The 18,760-nt window shown below is 38.2% G+C and overlaps 1 long non-coding RNA gene across 1 annotated transcript in view; it reads left to right on the forward strand.

Moving 5' to 3' along the window:
- The window catches only part of LOC135301833 (uncharacterized), an 85,062-nt gene extending 72,882 nt beyond the window's left edge, over positions 1 to 12,180 (forward strand). The window contains exons 4-5 of the long non-coding RNA XR_010363570.1: positions 7,685 to 7,786; positions 10,423 to 12,180. This is a non-coding gene — a long non-coding RNA (uncharacterized LOC135301833). The remainder of the gene's footprint in view (positions 1 to 7,684; positions 7,787 to 10,422) is intronic.
- The last annotated feature ends 6,580 nt before the right edge of the window (positions 12,181 to 18,760 follow it).

Raw genomic sequence — 18,760 nt, forward strand, 5'->3', positions numbered from 1 at the left:
TAGGTATATGTTCATATTTCAAGATTAGCAGGAGAATTTTTTTTAATATGGCAGTTACTATAGTGACAGTGACAGTTTCAGAGAGGAAAGATGATATTGTGATAAAGATATTGTACTCAGATTCAGCTGAAATTGACAGGAACTCTTCAGAGAGGGTCATTATGATCTTTTTATTTTCTGGTATTTTTTATTGTGGCAGTGCTTTGGTGAACAAGTTGTTGACCTGAATTGCAGAAGTAAAGCTGGCTGAGAGTTGTTCTTTCATTCTGCAGAATTCTTCTACATTTAAAAAATATTTTTATTTTGTATCAAACAACCCCAAATCTCTTGAAAGCCATTTTGTGTAAGTAAAATCAACCCTTCCTGCAAAATCTAATGCTCAACACCTATGCTGTGTGCAGAAGGTGGACTTGACTGCCTGTCCCTAAAAGCCTAATACTGCTACATAGTGAGGAAGTTCTGTGGTTTACCCTGTTTTGAAAAGGAATTTCATTCTTTATTTGGAAAAAAAACCTACCCAAACATTTTCTGATAGTAACTTTGTCATGGTTCTTTGTTGAATTCATTAGAAATTCAGCAAAGAATCATGCAAACACTGCTTTGTTTCCCTAAACAGCATCTATAGCCTGCAGAACTCTGCTGGTCAGTTTACAGTTATCTAAATGAAATCAAGAATCAATCTGTATTGATTTCCTGAATATGTGTGTGTAATTCTACAACTTAAAAGGTTGAGTTCTAATTCAGGCTTGATCAGAGTGTGCCTGTTTACATGTCAACATTTAATCCGTGACTAACAAGCTACAGAAAGCCTGTTCTCATAGTTGCAACCAAGGATTTTTTTTGGCTCAAGTTGCAAAGATAAAACTCTGTAGTCCAAACCTCTTCAACAAACATCTTGAAAGGAGCCTGCCATCTCCCAATGAGCTGTCAATGTCCATGATAATTATTGAAGTAGCCATGGTATATCAGTGGTGGCCCAGGTAGTCCATTCTTGCCTCTATAGAGCCTTTGACAGCTTAAATTTACTGTACATATGGGATCATTCATGGCTGCTGGCAGCTGAAATGATCATGGCTAAAGTCCCAGTGACAGCTGGGACAAGGTTCAGGCTTCTTATCTCTACTCCATTTCAGTAGCTGATTGCCAGTTTAGAGCTGGCAGTGTGAAGCCTTGCTGTCTGTGGCCTGCAAGTGTAAGCCATTGCTGGACACAGCCCAGCAGAGACTGTCCCTTCCAACCCAGGATATTCTGTAGGATGCTGTCACTAGATTCACTTAGGCAGCACCAGAATTCACTGATTTTTTTCATTGCCTCATAGACAAGATCAGTATCTAACTGACTGTGCTGGCAGAGAAGATTCAAGACCAGAATTTTTATTCCCAGTTGTAACTGAGAACCCATTCCTTATCTCTTCACCTCTGCTACTTGTGAATACTCCAGAGGAAAGTCTACTAGCTTAGCTTGTACCACCAGTGTTCACTGAACTGTGAAATACTGTCCTGGAGGGACTGGAAGTGTCAACATAATCAATTACTATATCTCAGGAAGCAATCCCAGAGAAGCTTCCTGACATTAGGATAAAGCCTTTCCCTTTGCACCCTCCCAGCAAGAACAGTATGTTCCAGCCACATGGTAAACATGCCACATAGTAAACTTCTGGTAATACCACTGTACCAGAAACACCACGATCTCCTGAGACAAGGCTGTTTGTCTTTGGTAAGTTGAAAAACTTATTTTCCCTTTTATTTTCACCTTGTCACTTGGGTAATGTTGCCTCTAACTGGTGACCAATGATGGACTCTCTTCCAATGCAGGATGAAGAAACCAGATTTACTTATTGACACAGTGTTGTTGGAGTGGTGTAATGAGAAAACTGTTATGTCTTATTTGGAGGTGATTTGGCTCGTGGGCAGCATTGGCATTATTGCTATTTGGCATGGAGCTGAAAGGCCTAAAAAGCTGATTATACTGAAGTGTTTGAAAGAGGGATTCAGGACACAGCCCTGAGAGCATTAAAATCCTGCTCAAGCACAATATGATTTAAAAGGCTGCTGTTCCATTCCTTTCTGTACCTGGAAACCTCTATCCTTCAGACCAAAGTACTTCCTATTTTGAATAAGGTGATATGAAAGAAACATTGTGGCTTACTCCACAAATTAGCTTTTCAAAGGGCTACGGAGTCAGAGCAAATCTCTGTTGGTTCTGCTGGCAGAGGGTAAAACAAGCGGTATTTAGGTCTTGAAAATATAATTCCATCTGAGCTGCTTTGTCAGCCAAATCTGTAATGTTTAGTAAGACGGGTTCAATAGGTCACATTACCTTGAATGAGCTGGTTCATAGTGGGACCCTGGGTACAAGCTCTGCAATCCATCAAGAGAAGAGGATGGAATCTGGAAAGGTTGGATACTTTATAACAGAGTAACAACAAAAATAATATTAGGGTTATGGCAAATAGAGTTACCTCAGGACCTGCAGAGAGACCTTGACAGATTAGAGGGCTGGGAAATTGCCAGCCTTATGAAGTTCAACACTAGAAAGTTTCTGCACCTGGGATGGGGTAACCCTGGATGCATGGACAGACTGAGGAATGAGATAGTGGAAAATAGTAGCACAGAAAGGGACCTGGAGGTCCTGTTCAATGGAAATTTGAACATGAGCCAGCAGTGCCCTGGCCTATCCAGCCAGGAGATGGGGTGCATCAGACACAGCATCACCATCCGGGCAAGGGAGGGGATTGTTCTGCTCTGCTCTGCACTGGGGCAGCCTCACCTCGAGTGCCAGGGGGTGGTTTGGATGTCACAATATAAGAAATATAAAGCTATTGGAGAGTGTCCAAAGGAGGGCAGTGAAGATGGTGAAGGGCTTTGAGGCAAGCTGTGTGGCTGAGGTCACTTGGTCTGTTCAGCCTGGAGAAGAGGAGACTGAGGGGAGACCTCACTGCAGTTACAACTTCCTCGTGAGGGGAAGAGGAGGGGCAGACACTGATTCTTTTCTGTGGTGACCAGTGACAGGACTTGAGGGAATGACCTGAAGTTTTGTCAGGGAAGGTTGAGGTTATTAGGCAAAGGTTCTTCCCCCAGAGGGTGGTTGGGCACTGGAGCAGCTCCCCAGGGAAGAGGCACCAAGGGTACCAGAGCTAAAGAAGTGTTTAAATCACTCTCTCAAACATACAGTGTGATTTTTGGGGCTGTTCTTTATGGAGGCAGAAGCTGGGTTTCGATGATCATTTTATGTCCCTTCTAACCCAGGATATTCTGTGATTCTATGATTCTGTTTTAAGAGGAAGGTGAGGCTCACAGGAGGAAGAAAATGGCAAAGATGATTTATAGTTGTCATGGTTTAAGCTGAGCTGGAAATTAAGCATCACACAGTCACTTGCTCAAGCCCCCTCTCTCCCACCCCACCCTAGTGGAATGGGGAGGAAAATCAAAGTAAAACTTGTAGGTTGAGATAAGAACTGTTAAATAATTGAAAATAAAATAAATTAATAATGATAAAGGACGGTAATTAAAAGGGAAAAAAGTGGTGCATGATACAATTAGTCACCACCCACTGACCAATGCCAGACCCCGCTTCCTAAACCCAGATTGGCCCCCCTTCCCAGTAGCCCCTATTTATATACTGGGCATAATATTCTATTGGAATATACCTTTGGTCACTTTGGGTCATCTGTCCCAGATATGCTTCCTCCCAGTTTCTTTTGCAAACATCCTCACTGGCAGGTCATGAGACTCCTGGGAGCAGGGTTGGAATTGGGTCTTAACCAAAAGGACAGAGACTTAAGCATGGTTAAGTCAGCATTCATCTTATTTAGGCTTTTTTTACCCCTTCACATCTTATCTGCACAGTGGTCCAGCTTAAAAATGGAGCTGGAAAACAACCCCACCACAATCATATCATCAGAGCCACCACCCACCATCAGGAGGTAGATAGGGAGCTATTTAGGTTGAGGAACCAAATATTTATCCTACTAGGCTGAGTGATTGCTGTCTCCTATCCTGTAATTTATTCCTAGTTTGGCATCTATTCCCTCAAGAGATCAGAGAAGAGCCTGTTCAGACGCAGCCTATGCCTGGGGCTTCCTGTAGGTTAGTCCTTGGCATCTCCCTGGATATCATCCAGCATCATTCCATATTGCAAGTTCCTCAGCACCCTACAGAGTTAGAAAAACAAAATAAAGGAATCATCTGAGGGACTTTTCTTTTTGTTGCACTGATGTGTTTGTTTTTTAATAATTTCAACATCTGAATTGGAAGACAAGGCTTGGCTTCATCTCACCCACATTAAACCATCTGGAAGATAGATGTTCAGTCCTGACTAATCATGTCAGCTCCCTCTGTGTGCAGTTATGGCATATGATCCCTCCAGGGATCAGTTCTTCTCACAGTTTTAGTGTCCTCTTCAGCTGTCTGTCTCTCTGCAGTGATTTCTTAGGGAGATTGTATCATTATTTCCGCCAGGATCTCCACTTTTAGCTAGGTTAATGTGAGTTGAATATCATTACATTCTACAGTTGTACATCAAAATGTGGTCCAGTGTAGTCCATACATTAGCCACAACAAATGCTAGAACTACTAATTTGATTGCACAGATCCTATTTTTTTTCTGAGAATCTTTGAGTTAAAGATCTGTCAGAAATTATTCCGTACAGAAATTGGATAATAACATCCTGAGCCCTGCCAGCATGTTTCTGTTCAGGTTAGATGGAAGTTGAAAGAGAATGGAGAAGGTGGTGGTCCAGGATCTACACATTAGTACACATTAAGGAGACTGTCCCAAAAGGGAAAATTATCTGGTTGCAGCTTTTCTAGTGTTTGAAGTTTAAGAGAGGTTATTTTACAACACTCTCCAGACAAAACTATGCATCTGTACATATGTAGGACATTGAAAGAATGCAATGATTTCCTCAAGGGCAAAGTGATACCCCACTTGCATAAGCTGTTATCCCTGAGGCAATGTGAGATTATGCTGTCTTTTCCACAGAAGCCTTATTTGTGGCATTTAACCAGATCTAATAGACTTGCTATTAGACAAACACTGGGAGCTAAAGTACCATAAAGATGCAAAGAAGGCTGCTTAAAGTGGTGGGATCTTATCATATTGTAATAGTTGTATTTACTGCAGTAAATACTTTGGATAGTATGTAATATTATTAGCAGAGAGTTTTCATAGCTTTAAAGGATATGCAAAGGTGCTTTAAAATGATGCTTTCAGTAGCTGAAGGAAAAGAGGATCATGCATGTAGTTTGTGTCGAAACTGTTGCTTTCAAACATCTCTAATTATAAAACAATATTTTTAACAATCCTAATATTTGAGGCTGGGAAGTTTATCTATTAAGCAGCTTGATTATCTTGGCATAGGAAGTAATGGCATAAATCTTCTTCTGGTACCTGAAGGGCAAAAATATAATTGAGGAACAGTTTGCAGTGGTGGCTGCAAGCCATGTCAGTGCTGGTTGGTCCTAGACCAGCTGTATGGTGATCTACTTTCCAGTTTCCACACAGTAGCCTCAGGCTGCCCTTGCTTGTACCAGTTTCCCAAACCCCAGCACTGCTGCTGCGATTGCTGAGAGCAGAGAGAGACACATGGGAGGCATGGAGGGGGGAAAGGTGCCCTCACCAGAAGAGCCCACATTCTGGAACCTTCCACCAAGACCTGTGCAGAGGAGCAAAATCAACTATTGGATTAGACTGGCTTAGATTTTACAGGTTTTTCATTTTGCCACTAGAGGCTTTTTGTATGAATTTTTCCTTACACTGTTGTGCTTTGTTTTTGTCCGCAGTGAGGTTGTACTAATTAATATTGATCATGCTGTTTTCATAGAGCATTCCCTTGTGATGGGAAAGCTGGGATATAAATAGTTTTCAATCATTATTTGGATATGTTATATATGTGATATTTTAAAAATACTACTGTGATATAATTTGAAAAATAATATAAATTTAATAGAAAAAAAGTGCTGTCTTCCTTCTCTGAACCTTCTTTTTTAAAATCTTACAATCATCAATTAATTTAGTTCCCTGCATTTTTTGCAACAAGAGCTGAAATTACTGTTTTGTCTTCAAAGAGGATGGGCACAGCAAAATCTTCATGCACCTGGGCAAGTATCAAGATGTTAGTGGAGGTCTTGGAATAGGGCTTGTATGTAGGATATGTGTATATGGGAGATGCTTAATGCAGTACAGAGGTATTTCTGTATTGCTTTTGGTAGAGGCTAGGAATCAAGTTTGTATTAGAAATGGCTGAGACATTTCTGCATAAATGGCAATTTTTCAAATGCAAATGTTTCAGAAAGATGTATCAGTTTCAAACAGGGACTTTTACTGGGGCAGGGGGACATCAGGGTAGTAGAGAAAACTGCCAGGAGCCAGCAGTGCCAGCAGTGCTTTCATGGGACAGTACAGGTTAATGTCCCATTACGCTATCCAGAGGGACCTGGAAAAGCTCAAGAAATTGTCCCATTCGATTCTCTTTAGGTTTAATAACACCAGGTGCAAGGTGCTGCATCTGTATTGCCAAAGGTTTGGGGATGAACAGATGCAGAGCAGCCCTGCCAAGAAGGACTTGGGGTGCATGAGAGGCTGCACATGAGCAGGCAAAGTGCCCTCCCAGCCCAGAAAGACAATTGTATCCTGGCTGCATCAAAAGCAGCGTGGCCAGCTACTCAAGGGAGGGGGTTCTGCCCCTTCTCCACTCTGGTGAGACCCACCTGGAGTGGTGCATCCAGCTCTGAGGCTCCATCACAGGAGGGACATTGTCCTGTTGGAGCGAATCCCAGGGAGGCCACCGTGAGAGGGATGAAGCACCATTGCTACAAGCGAAAATGGAAAGAGTTGGGGTTGTTCTTCCTGGAAAAGAGAAAGCTCTGGAGAGACCTTATTGCAGCCTTCCAGTACCTGAAGGGCAACTATAAGAAAGACAGGGACAACTTCTTAGCAGGGCTTGTTGTGATATGACAAGGTAATGGTTTTATAATAAATGGTATCATGCTAAATGGTATTATCTTGGATATAAAGAGTTTTTTTACAAGGGTAGTAAAGTACTGAATCATGTTGCCCAAAGAGGTGGTGGATGTCCCATCCCTGGAAACGTTCCAGGTAAGATAGATGGGACCCTGAGCAACTGATCTCATTGACGATACCTCTGTTGGAGGTTGTGCTTGATGACCTTTAAAGGACCCTTCCAACCCAAACCATGATATCCTGGGACAGGTCCTAACATTTAGACATCCATCTTTTCGATGAAATTGTCAATATTTTTTCACTGAATTAGGCTTTACTGAATATCTTAGAAAGATTTTAATTTAATTCCACTTGGTAGTAGCAAACTCCCAGTAGGTGTCACAAAACAGATTCATCTTGATTGAGTTGGTTTTGTTTAGAGTGGATGTATAGATAATTTTAAAAATCTTTCAAGGTGTCATTCCAAAGATGCACACCTATAAAAATAAATTATATCAGCTTACATTGCGCTTTAGGAAACATGACAGTCAGATAGTCACACATATTTTAGTTTGTTTGTGGTATTAGCCAACAGTATCTCTTTCCAGAACAAATGTGTTTCTGTACAAATACATAGAAAAAAATATTCAGCAAACTTCATAATCTTGCTGGCAGATTTTTTACACATAAAATAATTTTTAAAATTTCCATTAATTAAGTATATTAAATCATTACATTATAGGCCCAGAAATAACAGCTTCAGCCTTTGGAGTACAAGAAATCTGCATGCTACTTATGGAACCCATAGCAGAGGTCTCATGATAATGTGGTCAGAAGGCACAATGTAGGTTATTTTCAGGTATTTTATGGAGTACTGTTACAGATAAATAACGTCAATTTATAAGGAGAAGGTTATGAAAAGTAGCTCCAGTAGCATTTCTAAAAATCCCCTTAAATATTGTGCTTTCCCCACCAATATATGTGACATCTCTCAGCAACATATGTGCTGCTGGGGGTGTGAGAATTTTGCATAAGTTTTCTCTTAATTATTTAACTGATTCATGATTTATCTCCTACATGTAGATAACTATCCAAAATCCTGATTACATTATTTTTATGTGTCATCAAATAATTTTATATTGAACTACAAATTCCTTAATAGCTTAAAAAAAAACCCCACTGATGGATATATATATATATATATGCATGTGTTTACTGTCTTGTTTTAGGCTTTAATTTTGTGCCTTGATAGTCACTGCATGAACATCTGTCAGTAGAAGTTCTGCTCCAGATCACACAGAACATAATGTGAAAAACTTCTGCAATGGAACTGAACAATTTGTATGAAGATTAGTACTCATCTAAATCTTAACAGTAGTCTTCATCACATTTTGAACAAAACCATCCATAGGATGAGAAAAAGGGTTAATCACAAACTTCACTTAAAACAGCATGGACAAACATGGTTCATGATATAATTTCATTTTTAAAAGCTGGATTTATGGATTACAACCAACTGAATCAATTATTCCTGTGAATACAGAGAAAATAACTACCTTTCCAACAAGAAGCAGCTGTGTTTTTCCAATACTATTAAAATTTGAATTAATACTAAAAGAAACAAAAAATTAAGGGAGTGAGTGGATTATAGGCATTGCTTGTTCCAAATGACATAATTCTACCACAGACTCCACACTAAGTATTTTTGGTAAAATGATACTTCAGCTTTAACTATAACCTTAACTATAACCTTAGTCATATTTACTGAAAACTCTTCTCTGTGGAATTGGTAATCACTCTCATGAACAAAAGAAAGATGAAAACCTCAACATGAATAAAATATTTTAGTTTAAAATCTGATTAATTAAATCTCAGCTCTGTCCTTCACAGATTTCTTTCATGAGATGATGGCCAGTAGGGACCACTATAATTCGTTGGTCTGACCTCTGTCTGCAGACATTTCCTCAGAAACGGGATTAAAACATATTTTATAGGAAGACATGTAATAATTTCTTGCAGACCTAGAGTTATGATGAATTTACAGCCTCCTGATAAGCTGATCCAATTTTTACCTACTTTCACAGCTAAGAAAAATCACATGTCATTTTAGGGCTCAGAGTTGTTTTTTCTCCCCTTTATCTTCAGTCCAGCTACAGGATCGTTCCAATGCCTTTGCCTGGGAGACATTATGTGAACAAAAGCTTTGTTCATGGATCAGATCTTAAAATAATCAAGCAGTACTCTTCAGTGTCTGCCTTGTAAATTTGTCTTTTGTGACCCAGATTATTTGTGACCCCCTTTGTACACTCTGCACTTTCCACACTGTTGCTTAATGGGACTGTCAAGAGTCAGAAGCAGGATTCCAGCAGTGGTTTTAGCACTGCTGTGTTCAAAGTGCCTTTCCAGCTTATTCTTGCATTACCCTTGGAGCGTATGCAAGCATCTTACTAAGTGCTATGGCCAGGTCAGCGAAGGACACTTGAGTTTTTCTAGTGAATACTTCAACAGGTCTCTCACCTGCGAGAACAGCTGGCCTTCTTTGCATCCAAACACTATACAGCACTTGCTTGAATTAGAGTACATTTTGCTGGACAGTGTTTTTGTCCCTAATCTCATCATTTGCTGCCTCCTCCATCTTGGTGGTATCTTTATTTTACAGTTAAACTACATGTTCCATGGGTCCTTGATAAAAGCATCCAATAACATTGGTACAAACTCTTCTAGGAGATTTCAGGAGACACTGTAGATGCTGGATCTAGGACTAAGTATGAGTTGAAACTCATTAATATCATAATTTCATTGAGATCTTAATATGCATTCCTGAGTGGAGATTAGTTTTTCACTTCTCCATTGGCTTTCACAGTACCTTATTTTCATTCCTGTCAGAATTTGTAGAAGTTTTTGAATCAATAAAAGAGAAGCCCTTTAAAATCAGTGGTGGTTAAACTTCTCCAGAACATGTAAGAGCCTGTGATTGGCCAAACAACATGATCAAAATGCAGATGGGTGTATGTTGTCTGTGATACCATGAAGAAATACAAGAATTGGGCAAGGTATTTTCACAAACCATCATACACAATGGTGAAGGAAGAGGATGAAACTATAAGAGCAGCTGAAAACTCAAAGAATAGAGAATTCAGTTTGTTGGGATGTTTTATAAAATCTGCATGAAAAAGTAATGAGTGGGGTAAGGACAGTCACTGAAAACAAACAGTGGTACCAACTGCTGTGAGGGTGAGCAGAGCACTGAGACTGCCTAATTAGGACATTAGTTATCCCACAGTCCTGTGGGAAAGTCCAAAAGATACAAAGTTCATTGCAATTTTTTGGAGCACGCTACTGCTGAGCTTCAGACCCTTGCATGCTTTACAAATAGCTGTGTAACAATCAATCAGATTTTTCTGATTGATTGGTTTTTTTTCCTCAGGATGTTGGTTCATGTTGCAGTCTTACCAGTAATCAGGCAAAATCTCTTAGCAGGTGAAGACTGCAAAGTACTGCTGTGAGAAAGGGCACTGACTTATTCACCAGCCAGAGGAAACAGGTGCATGATGAATGGTGCAAGGAAAAACAAGTGAGCAAGGATCTAACCTAACTTGAATGGAATGGCTCTTCAGTCTGCTTTGTAACTTGTGGTTTTGGCAATTTTTGGTATGCACTACAGAGGCTAAATCCCTCCACTCTTTCTGATACTTTGTGCTACACCAATTGACCTAAGGATAGGATTTAAACATAAGGTTGTCCTTGAGGCAAGGACTTTGAAACCAGAAATGTGGAAATTAGCTTTTCCTCTCCTTTAGTGTAGATTTACCACCAACTCAGAAACCTATGACGCAGTTTCCTCCTCTACCTCTAATGACACAGATGCCTAAAGTTCTTAGCCTGAAAACCTGAATTTACCTCTGCTTATTTCTCCATGTAGGATGAATGATTCATTTTGTTCCATGACGCTGCTTCCAACTGCAAAACTGTTACATAAAGGCACTCAGGCCTTCTGCTTTTCATTCAGCTTTGGGAATTTCCTCTGCTTTATCACCAAGACCTAGGTAGAGTGAAGTTCAGGATGATTTTGAATCAGCAATCCACACAGAGTATATTTTTTTGTATTTATGTTATGTTTCTGTTATAGTATACTTTCTGGTATTTAACATTTATCCCACTTCAAAATTCAATATTTTTAAGTTAAATACTGCTTTGTCTTGTCTATGATCATTGTATATCAGCATGATATTTACCCAGTCCCAATTCAAGAAGACTGTCCTCTTCAGAAGGGAGCTCAGGAATCTGTGTATATCACAAGACCAGCAGTGGGAAGAATACACACAGATTTAACAAATGAATAGAAATGGCCTGCACTGGGAATAGTTTATTCCCCAAAATAACTCAATTAATTCTATTTATTCTTGTATATTTTTTAAAACCAAAAACGTATACAGCTCTTTTAATTGTGAAGGTTTTTTAGTCCTAATTTTTCTCCTGGCTCTCAATATTTGTTTATTTCTGTTTATGAGTTTTATGCTCATCTATAGCTTCAAAGGTAATTAAATATGCACCCTCTGATTAGGCAGGCCCCACACATGGGCAGCATCTGTTCAACACAGTGAGATGTAGACTGACCTATATAGAGATGGGTGATGAAGGGATGAGGACTTCTCCTGTTTCCTCACCCAGGTTTCCTTTTTGTATGATAGACTAGGATGCTGCTTTGCTCCTAATATAATGGTTAACCATTCCTAACAAAGTGATTTTCAGTAGGTGAAACTTTCCAGTTTATTAGCATTATTTTGACTTTGAAAAAATGATAATTAGTATGTGCTAAAATGGTATACCTGAGGCTTTCTGCTATTAGCTCTGAAACAGGAGACAAAGAGCCAGGAGTAATAGAACATTTTAAATTTGGTTTGGGAAGTATTAATATGCTTCATGTAAAACTATTATTTCTGTTCACTGTAAGCTATTATTGAAACATATTAAAGGCAATCATCACAATATTCTAGACATCATACTATTCTCTGTCAGTATGTTATTAAATAGCATCATATATATGACAAATGTGTTCTCTAAGCATTTAAATGATTTGTTTTGTTTGGGGAGGAGGGGAAATGCAGCAAAACAGCACTATTGGGCCATATTTTTAGCTGCTGCAAATTAACATAGCTCCACTGGGAGTAGTGCCAGGAATTTAAAATTATTGTTGAACTTTACAGTAGAATCAGCTACTGTGGCACTTCAATTATATGGAGGGCTGGGGTGTAGGAAATATTTGAAAGAAAGCATAATAGATTATCTGTGGATAAGCTCTGCTTCCATGCCAGGTGGGCTGAATAAAATATTTCAAGCTGCAAAATATTGAATGTATGTAACATGTTTCAGTACTGGCATTATAAATACTCTGTAAAGGAAAAACTGACGCATACAAACTCCATAACTTTCTAATACAGTAAAATTCTCAGTATGCAGACTCTGAAGTAATAGCTAAAACCCTGTTTTTATAATCAACATGGGGATTTACATATTCTCTAATGAAATCCCTGCTAAATAAGCCATATGGTCATAACACTATGGTTTGCAGCAAGAGAAAGAGTATTATTCTGAATCAAAAATCAGATAGAGGCAAAAGATGAAACAGTTAACCATTTTTTTCAGAGGGCAAAATGAGATAGCAAAACTTGTGTTCTAAAAATTAGGTAATAGGAAAAAAATCCCCACAGTTAAGAGCCATAAGATTTTTTAAATGCTTAGAAGTGAAATGCAGTATATGTATAAAGAAATATACTAAAATATCCTTACAGTGTGGCTGAATGTTTATTATATGTATAAGCACTGAAAAAATCATTTGGCACCATGGAGGACAGGTCAGAGCAGTCATTGTAATCCAGTGTGAGGTCCTAAGAATACTGGTGGGACCAGAGTAGAAAACACAACTGAAAGTAATCTAAGATTGTGTAAATCAATCTTTCCTGGAATGCTGTGTTCAGTTCTGCTCAGCTTGTCTTATTAGATCTATAAACAGGAAGAAGAAGGGTTCAAAACTGGGTCATTGACATCATAAGCACTAGTGGAACTCATCACTATCAGTCATCATTAAAGTCAAGACAAAAAAAAAAGAAAAAAAAAAGAAAAAAAAGAGAAAAGGATTAATCTTACAGTAAATTAATGATGAAAACATCAACAGTTATAACAATCAAGACACATCACATCTCCCATAGATGGGAAGACCAAGTAAGGAATTAGCAGGACCAACAAGGATTCTTTATAAAAGTTATAAGTAATTTTCCCCAGCTGCTAACTGTTGTCACTTGTCTGGACAAGCCCCATCTATGTAAACCAGCAACGGGTATTGGGCCTTTGGTAAAAATATGCAGTTCTGTCTGTGAATCTCAAAATGAAGAAAGTTATTAAGGAAACTGAAATTGAGGTGCAATAATAATTCCTTGGTTTGTAAAGGAGAGGACTCTTAGGAAAAAAACATGTGGAGGGTGATACCCATAAAATAGCCTAGAATTAAGCAACAGGGGGTGTTAGCAGTACGTGATTAATGGTTGGACTAGATGATCTTTGAGGTATTTTCCAACCCAAACAATTTTATGATTCTATGAAAATCATAATCCTGAAAGAAGAAATAAAGCCTAGAGCCCATTACCTGTTTCAAGTGCTGCCACCCTGGTGAATAAAATTCACTTCTATGAGAAACTCATCTCAGACACAACTGGAAGTAGAATTCCAGTAATGAAACACAAATTTTTTATATTGATTTCCACACCAAAGCATGGCCTTAGGATTCTGGTTTTAGCCCTTTAGAGAGTAGAAGTGAAATGAGGCATTTCCTCATTTAAGATGTAATGTTAATGTGCAGCCTCTGCTAGTTTCTTTTAACATGCTATTACTTCTTCCTTGATAAGATTCAATTAATTGGTGAGATAATGAAATAGCTAATCCCCAAGAATTGTTATGTAACTTACATTAACTTGTCTTAATAGAATGGGAGATACCAAGGTTAGAAATATTTTATTTCTTTACTGTTTTCAGCTCTTTTGCACATTCATTTTACACAGTAAACATTCAGTATTGTAAAAAACTTACAACCTCATGCATTTACTGTTTTCGCAGCACAGCTCTGCTGATTTGTTCAGTGAATGCTTGTTTTGTTTTTATTAATTACAAATGTGTATGTAATGATGCACCGGTTTGATATCATTATGATACACAGGCTATCTAAAGCTATTGCCTAAGGACTGTAATACAATCTGCTGGATCCTGGGCAGAATTACAGAGTGCTGTACATTATCCTGTAGTTCATGCATCACTGAGTGTTTTCCTCTCCTAATTAGAGACCAGCCAATTGCACTATTTATAATTACTTAATATGATGAGCATTTATGTAAAGAGGGGTTAAATAAAGAGAGATTTAGCAAAAAGCACAGAGAACAGAATAAATATTTAATTAGCATAGCAATAATCTTCAGGATACTGAGATCTTCAAAACTCGTTTTCTATTAGTTTGTTCTTTAGAGACCACTTTCTCCAAGTGGAAAACACACTGACACAGTCATAAAACCCCCTTCAAGTCTTACATAGAAAAACACTGACACAAAATCTTGATCTGAATAAATTTCTTGATGCAGATAATGTTATTTCAAGGCACATATTATGTGCCTTTTAGGAAACAGGAGTAATTGTTCCATATTGTTCCATAAAAGCTAAATTCTGTTAAAATACAGGAGTATTGGGGGGTGTTTTGGGGGCATATATGCTCTTCAGATTTCTTTAAATCAGTTTTTCTGAAGGTAATTCAGTTAATTATTCATACTGAAATTTGGAGGAAAAAACATGCAAAAACCCACATCTAGCACCATGTGCTCCTGCTACTTTCCTGTGAAGCAAAACTGCTTCTAACCCAGTCCAGATCAAAGCAGAACACTTCAGCTTTCTCTGCTTTATATTTTCTTCTTGCCTCCCATAGATTTCATATTTCAGGGACTAGAGCATCTCATATTGTCTCAAAAGGCCCAGTTGCTTGAATAATTTCTTCTCTAGCAAATTTGGATGAAATTATTAATGCTATGATTATGCAAGTAGTTTCTTCCTTGCTCTTTGATGCAATCTTATCTGAATGATGCAAGTTGAAAAAATAAAAAGTGCTTAAATGTAGTGTTTCCCCTAACCCAAGTCATACAGACAACCAGGCTAGCATGCAACTGTCGTTGATATTATACCAACAGATCAGAGCTGAGAATCTGTGAGTATATTAGAGAAGGAATCTTTTGAAGTCCTTGATCAACTGAAGTCACCTCAACACATCTTACCACAGTCCTAGCAAAGGAAAAGGTTTCTGTTCTGTTTTCATAATATTTATAACTTGTCTGGGCTCATCATGTCTGCAAAGTAAATTAGAGGATGAAAAACCATTTAACATAAAATCTGATCTGGTAGTATCTTGGGAGGGACAGAATAAGATTTACATTCAAAGGCAGAAATACAGGATATAAACAAAGCTATGAAATTTTAAATTATAGTAAACGTAAGATGAAGTTGTTTTGGAAAAGCCAAGGCTACAAACATAAAGCACTTCAAAACAGCTAAGCAATAAAAAGCATAACTCATCATTTGTCAGCACCTTTTTGGAGTGCTTCCAAACACACCTCTTTAACATTGCTCAGCCTATACCATTTACACAAACCCAAATGTTTAGAAATGTACATCCATGAAACTAGGGGCTTCTCTCTCCTATATGTCATGGCTAATCTATGCTACAACTTCCCAGAGATGACAGAGGCAGGACTTAGGGGAAGTGCGTCTAGAACATCAGGTTTTTGTGGTCTCTCTCTTCATGCTGATCCAGTACATTCCCCTTTGCTTCCCAAGAGGATACTGTACACTGAGATATAAACACAGAGTTGAGACCTCCTTACATATCAATTGTGTCTCAATGGTGTGAAGGAGTGACAGAAGAGGAAATCTTTATTCAGCAAAGGCACAAATACTCTAGAAGCAGAAATGCAGATGTAGCAACATGTGTAGTGTATTTACTTTGAAAAATGGATAGATAGGTCTCTAAAGACAAGAGATGAAGCTTTAAGGAGTGGTGGGCAGACTGTGACTTCATGTGTTTAACTTCAAAGACAAAGTTACACTTCCATCTAATCAACATCTTTCCTAGTACAATCCAGTCCAATCTGTGTTGAATATATCTAGACTATCAATGCATACCACTGTGGAAAACATTCATATACTCTGGCCTAATTCAGTGTACTGGAACAGTAGACTTCTTTCAAATTTTCTAATGCACATTAAGTTAAAGAAATATGCAAAATCTTCAGTTACTTGCTACCAACATAGTTCTGTTGCAAAATAAAATTAGAAGACAAAGCCAAAACCAGTTGAATTATGTCAGTGCTGTGGATGGGGACTGTTGGAAGGACACACAGCAGTGAGAACACAAAGGAGTCTCACACTCAGGCTGCAAGTTTCCAGATGTCTCAACAGCTGGGCTTTCAAGCAGTATGGATGGTCTGAAAGAAAGGCCCAGCACACACTGGCACCTGGACAGGTAACCCTGCTGGAATTCAGTGAAGTATGCTTTTAAAATAAAGGTTGTATTTGTGACATTTAGAATAATGATGTAGCAACAAATGATTAAGGGAAGGAACAGAAGCTCTGGACTGTTTTATGTTACTCTTCCCCTCAATAAGGTGGTTTTTATTGATGCTTTAACTTGTATTTGCCATTCTATAGTATATGTCTTGTACAGATGCTATAAAAGACTGGTGAAAGTTGTCATGTAAAGGAAAACTGTTGTACAAGATATGCCGACGTCTTAAGGCTGATTGCTGCTCCTGTTTTCATGCCATACAAGACTGCAATGTTTCACAAGGGTAACCAAGATCAACATAGTTTTTTTGTTTCATGCTGTGAGAAATGCTCATGTTAGAAAACTCATGGTTTATTTAAAATATCTTAAATATCACAGTAATCATATGAATACTTCCTTTGACACAGAGGATTTTCCTTAATGAAGGATAATCTGTTTGGTGTGTTGGTTTTGTCATCCAAATTGATCTCCTGTGAAACATTTTGTACCTTCCTGACCATGCTGAGAAATGTTCTGCCAAGCTATTATTTTAAAAACCTAGTGTCCTTTCTGAAAAGCACATTTCTTTCTTAGAAGACAGACAGTAGAAGGTTAAAGTTATCCTAAAGGTAAAATAAGGTCAAAGCTGTTCAGAGTAATCAAATAATTTATCCTGGGAAAAGAATACTGACAGGCTGAGCTAATGAAAGAGTTTGGTTGATTGATCATTGGCTATCATGTGATGGGACTCTCTTGAATGTCCACAACTTGTTGATCCCTTCTGCTTCCCCTGTATTACTGTACCCATCAAAGAACACACATCAGGAGCTCTGCTACAGTTCTAACCAGAAACAGGGCAAATATTTCTGAAATATTGATTAGTATCTTTAAATCTAAGTACTTCCTCAAGCTGATGAAAAAATTTCTAAGCCTAGTAAACTGGTTGGAAAAGATCTCTTTTGTTTCCCAAAGAACCACTGGAAAGTCATGTAGTCTTGATGTGCCTGTGAAATAACAAAGTTTTTAGAAAATATTCCTTTTCTGGGTTTTTTTTGTTTGTTTGTTTGTGGTTTTTTGTTGTTGTTTGTTTATTTTGTTTTTGGGGTTTTTTTGTTTTGTTTTCCTCCTAATCCTGCCAGCTGCGCATTCTTGGTTATATATTTGTTCTAAATGGAATAGCGTTTGTAATTTAGGCTATATGTGATCTCTACAGCTATATTTTCCCTAAAAGGGAGCATCTATTATCAGCAGTTATTGTTATAATGCGTTGCTCCCCTCATGGTTTGCAATCAAGAATTTCAATGTCACCTTGTGTTTCTCCTTTACTTCCAAAGACCTTTATTTGCTAGCAGTCCCTAATTGCCACAAATCTTTCTCCTGTCCTGCTGCATGAAGATCTTACAGCTTTGGTTCCTTTTTTTCTTCAGATGAACTGCAGTCAGTTCACCTTTTATATATTCTCTTCAATTTATTGAAGTAGCAACTAGTCAAGTGCTGTACAAGTCATGAAGTAATTAAAACTTGTAAGAAAGGTATCATTTTGATCAATGGCAGGAATGGGGACAGAAAAAAACTAACCATATTCAGTTAGAGCCAAAAAGAACTCCCTAGAAAGCTCCTGCACTCTCGGAGAAACCAGATGGCTCAGGACTTACATGGTATATAGATGTGTTGCTATCTGAATGTTAGAGAACTTATAGAGCTGCTAGAAAAAACCCTGCACTCACAGAGCATAAATCTGCAATAATTCCTTTAGCCTTTGCGGCTGCCAGTGAAATCAGAATGACTCTTTGTTTTCCCTGTTTTATGTGATGAATAATATGATCATCATAAATGCAGAGTGTCAGAAACCCCCTGTGTTGCATCACAGGGATGAGAATAGATTTCCTTTAATGTTGCTGGGCAGCAATTCGGACAAATAGATGCTCCTGATGAATACACAGTCTAATGTCCAGCTCCTGCTCTTAACACAGCAAATAAAACTTTTTCTTCAAACTTGAATTTAATCAGAACAAAAAGAAATCCTGGTCATTTGCTGTCTGCTTTTCTTAGGTTTGCCCTAGGCAGTTTTTAAATGACATCTTAGACAGTGTGGAGATAAATAAAGAATTTAGGTTAAGGTTTTTAATGTCCTTTAGCTAGATTTCAGATTTTTGTGGGACTAAACTGTTGCAACTTGAAGACTTATCTTCAGGTGTCTTAAGTTTAAACAAAAGAAAAAAATACAATAAAAAGTAGGACAGTACA

This window comes from Passer domesticus, chromosome 5 (genome assembly GCF_036417665.1).
Source record: "Passer domesticus isolate bPasDom1 chromosome 5, bPasDom1.hap1, whole genome shotgun sequence".
Lineage (NCBI taxonomy): Eukaryota > Metazoa > Chordata > Aves > Passeriformes > Passeridae > Passer > Passer domesticus.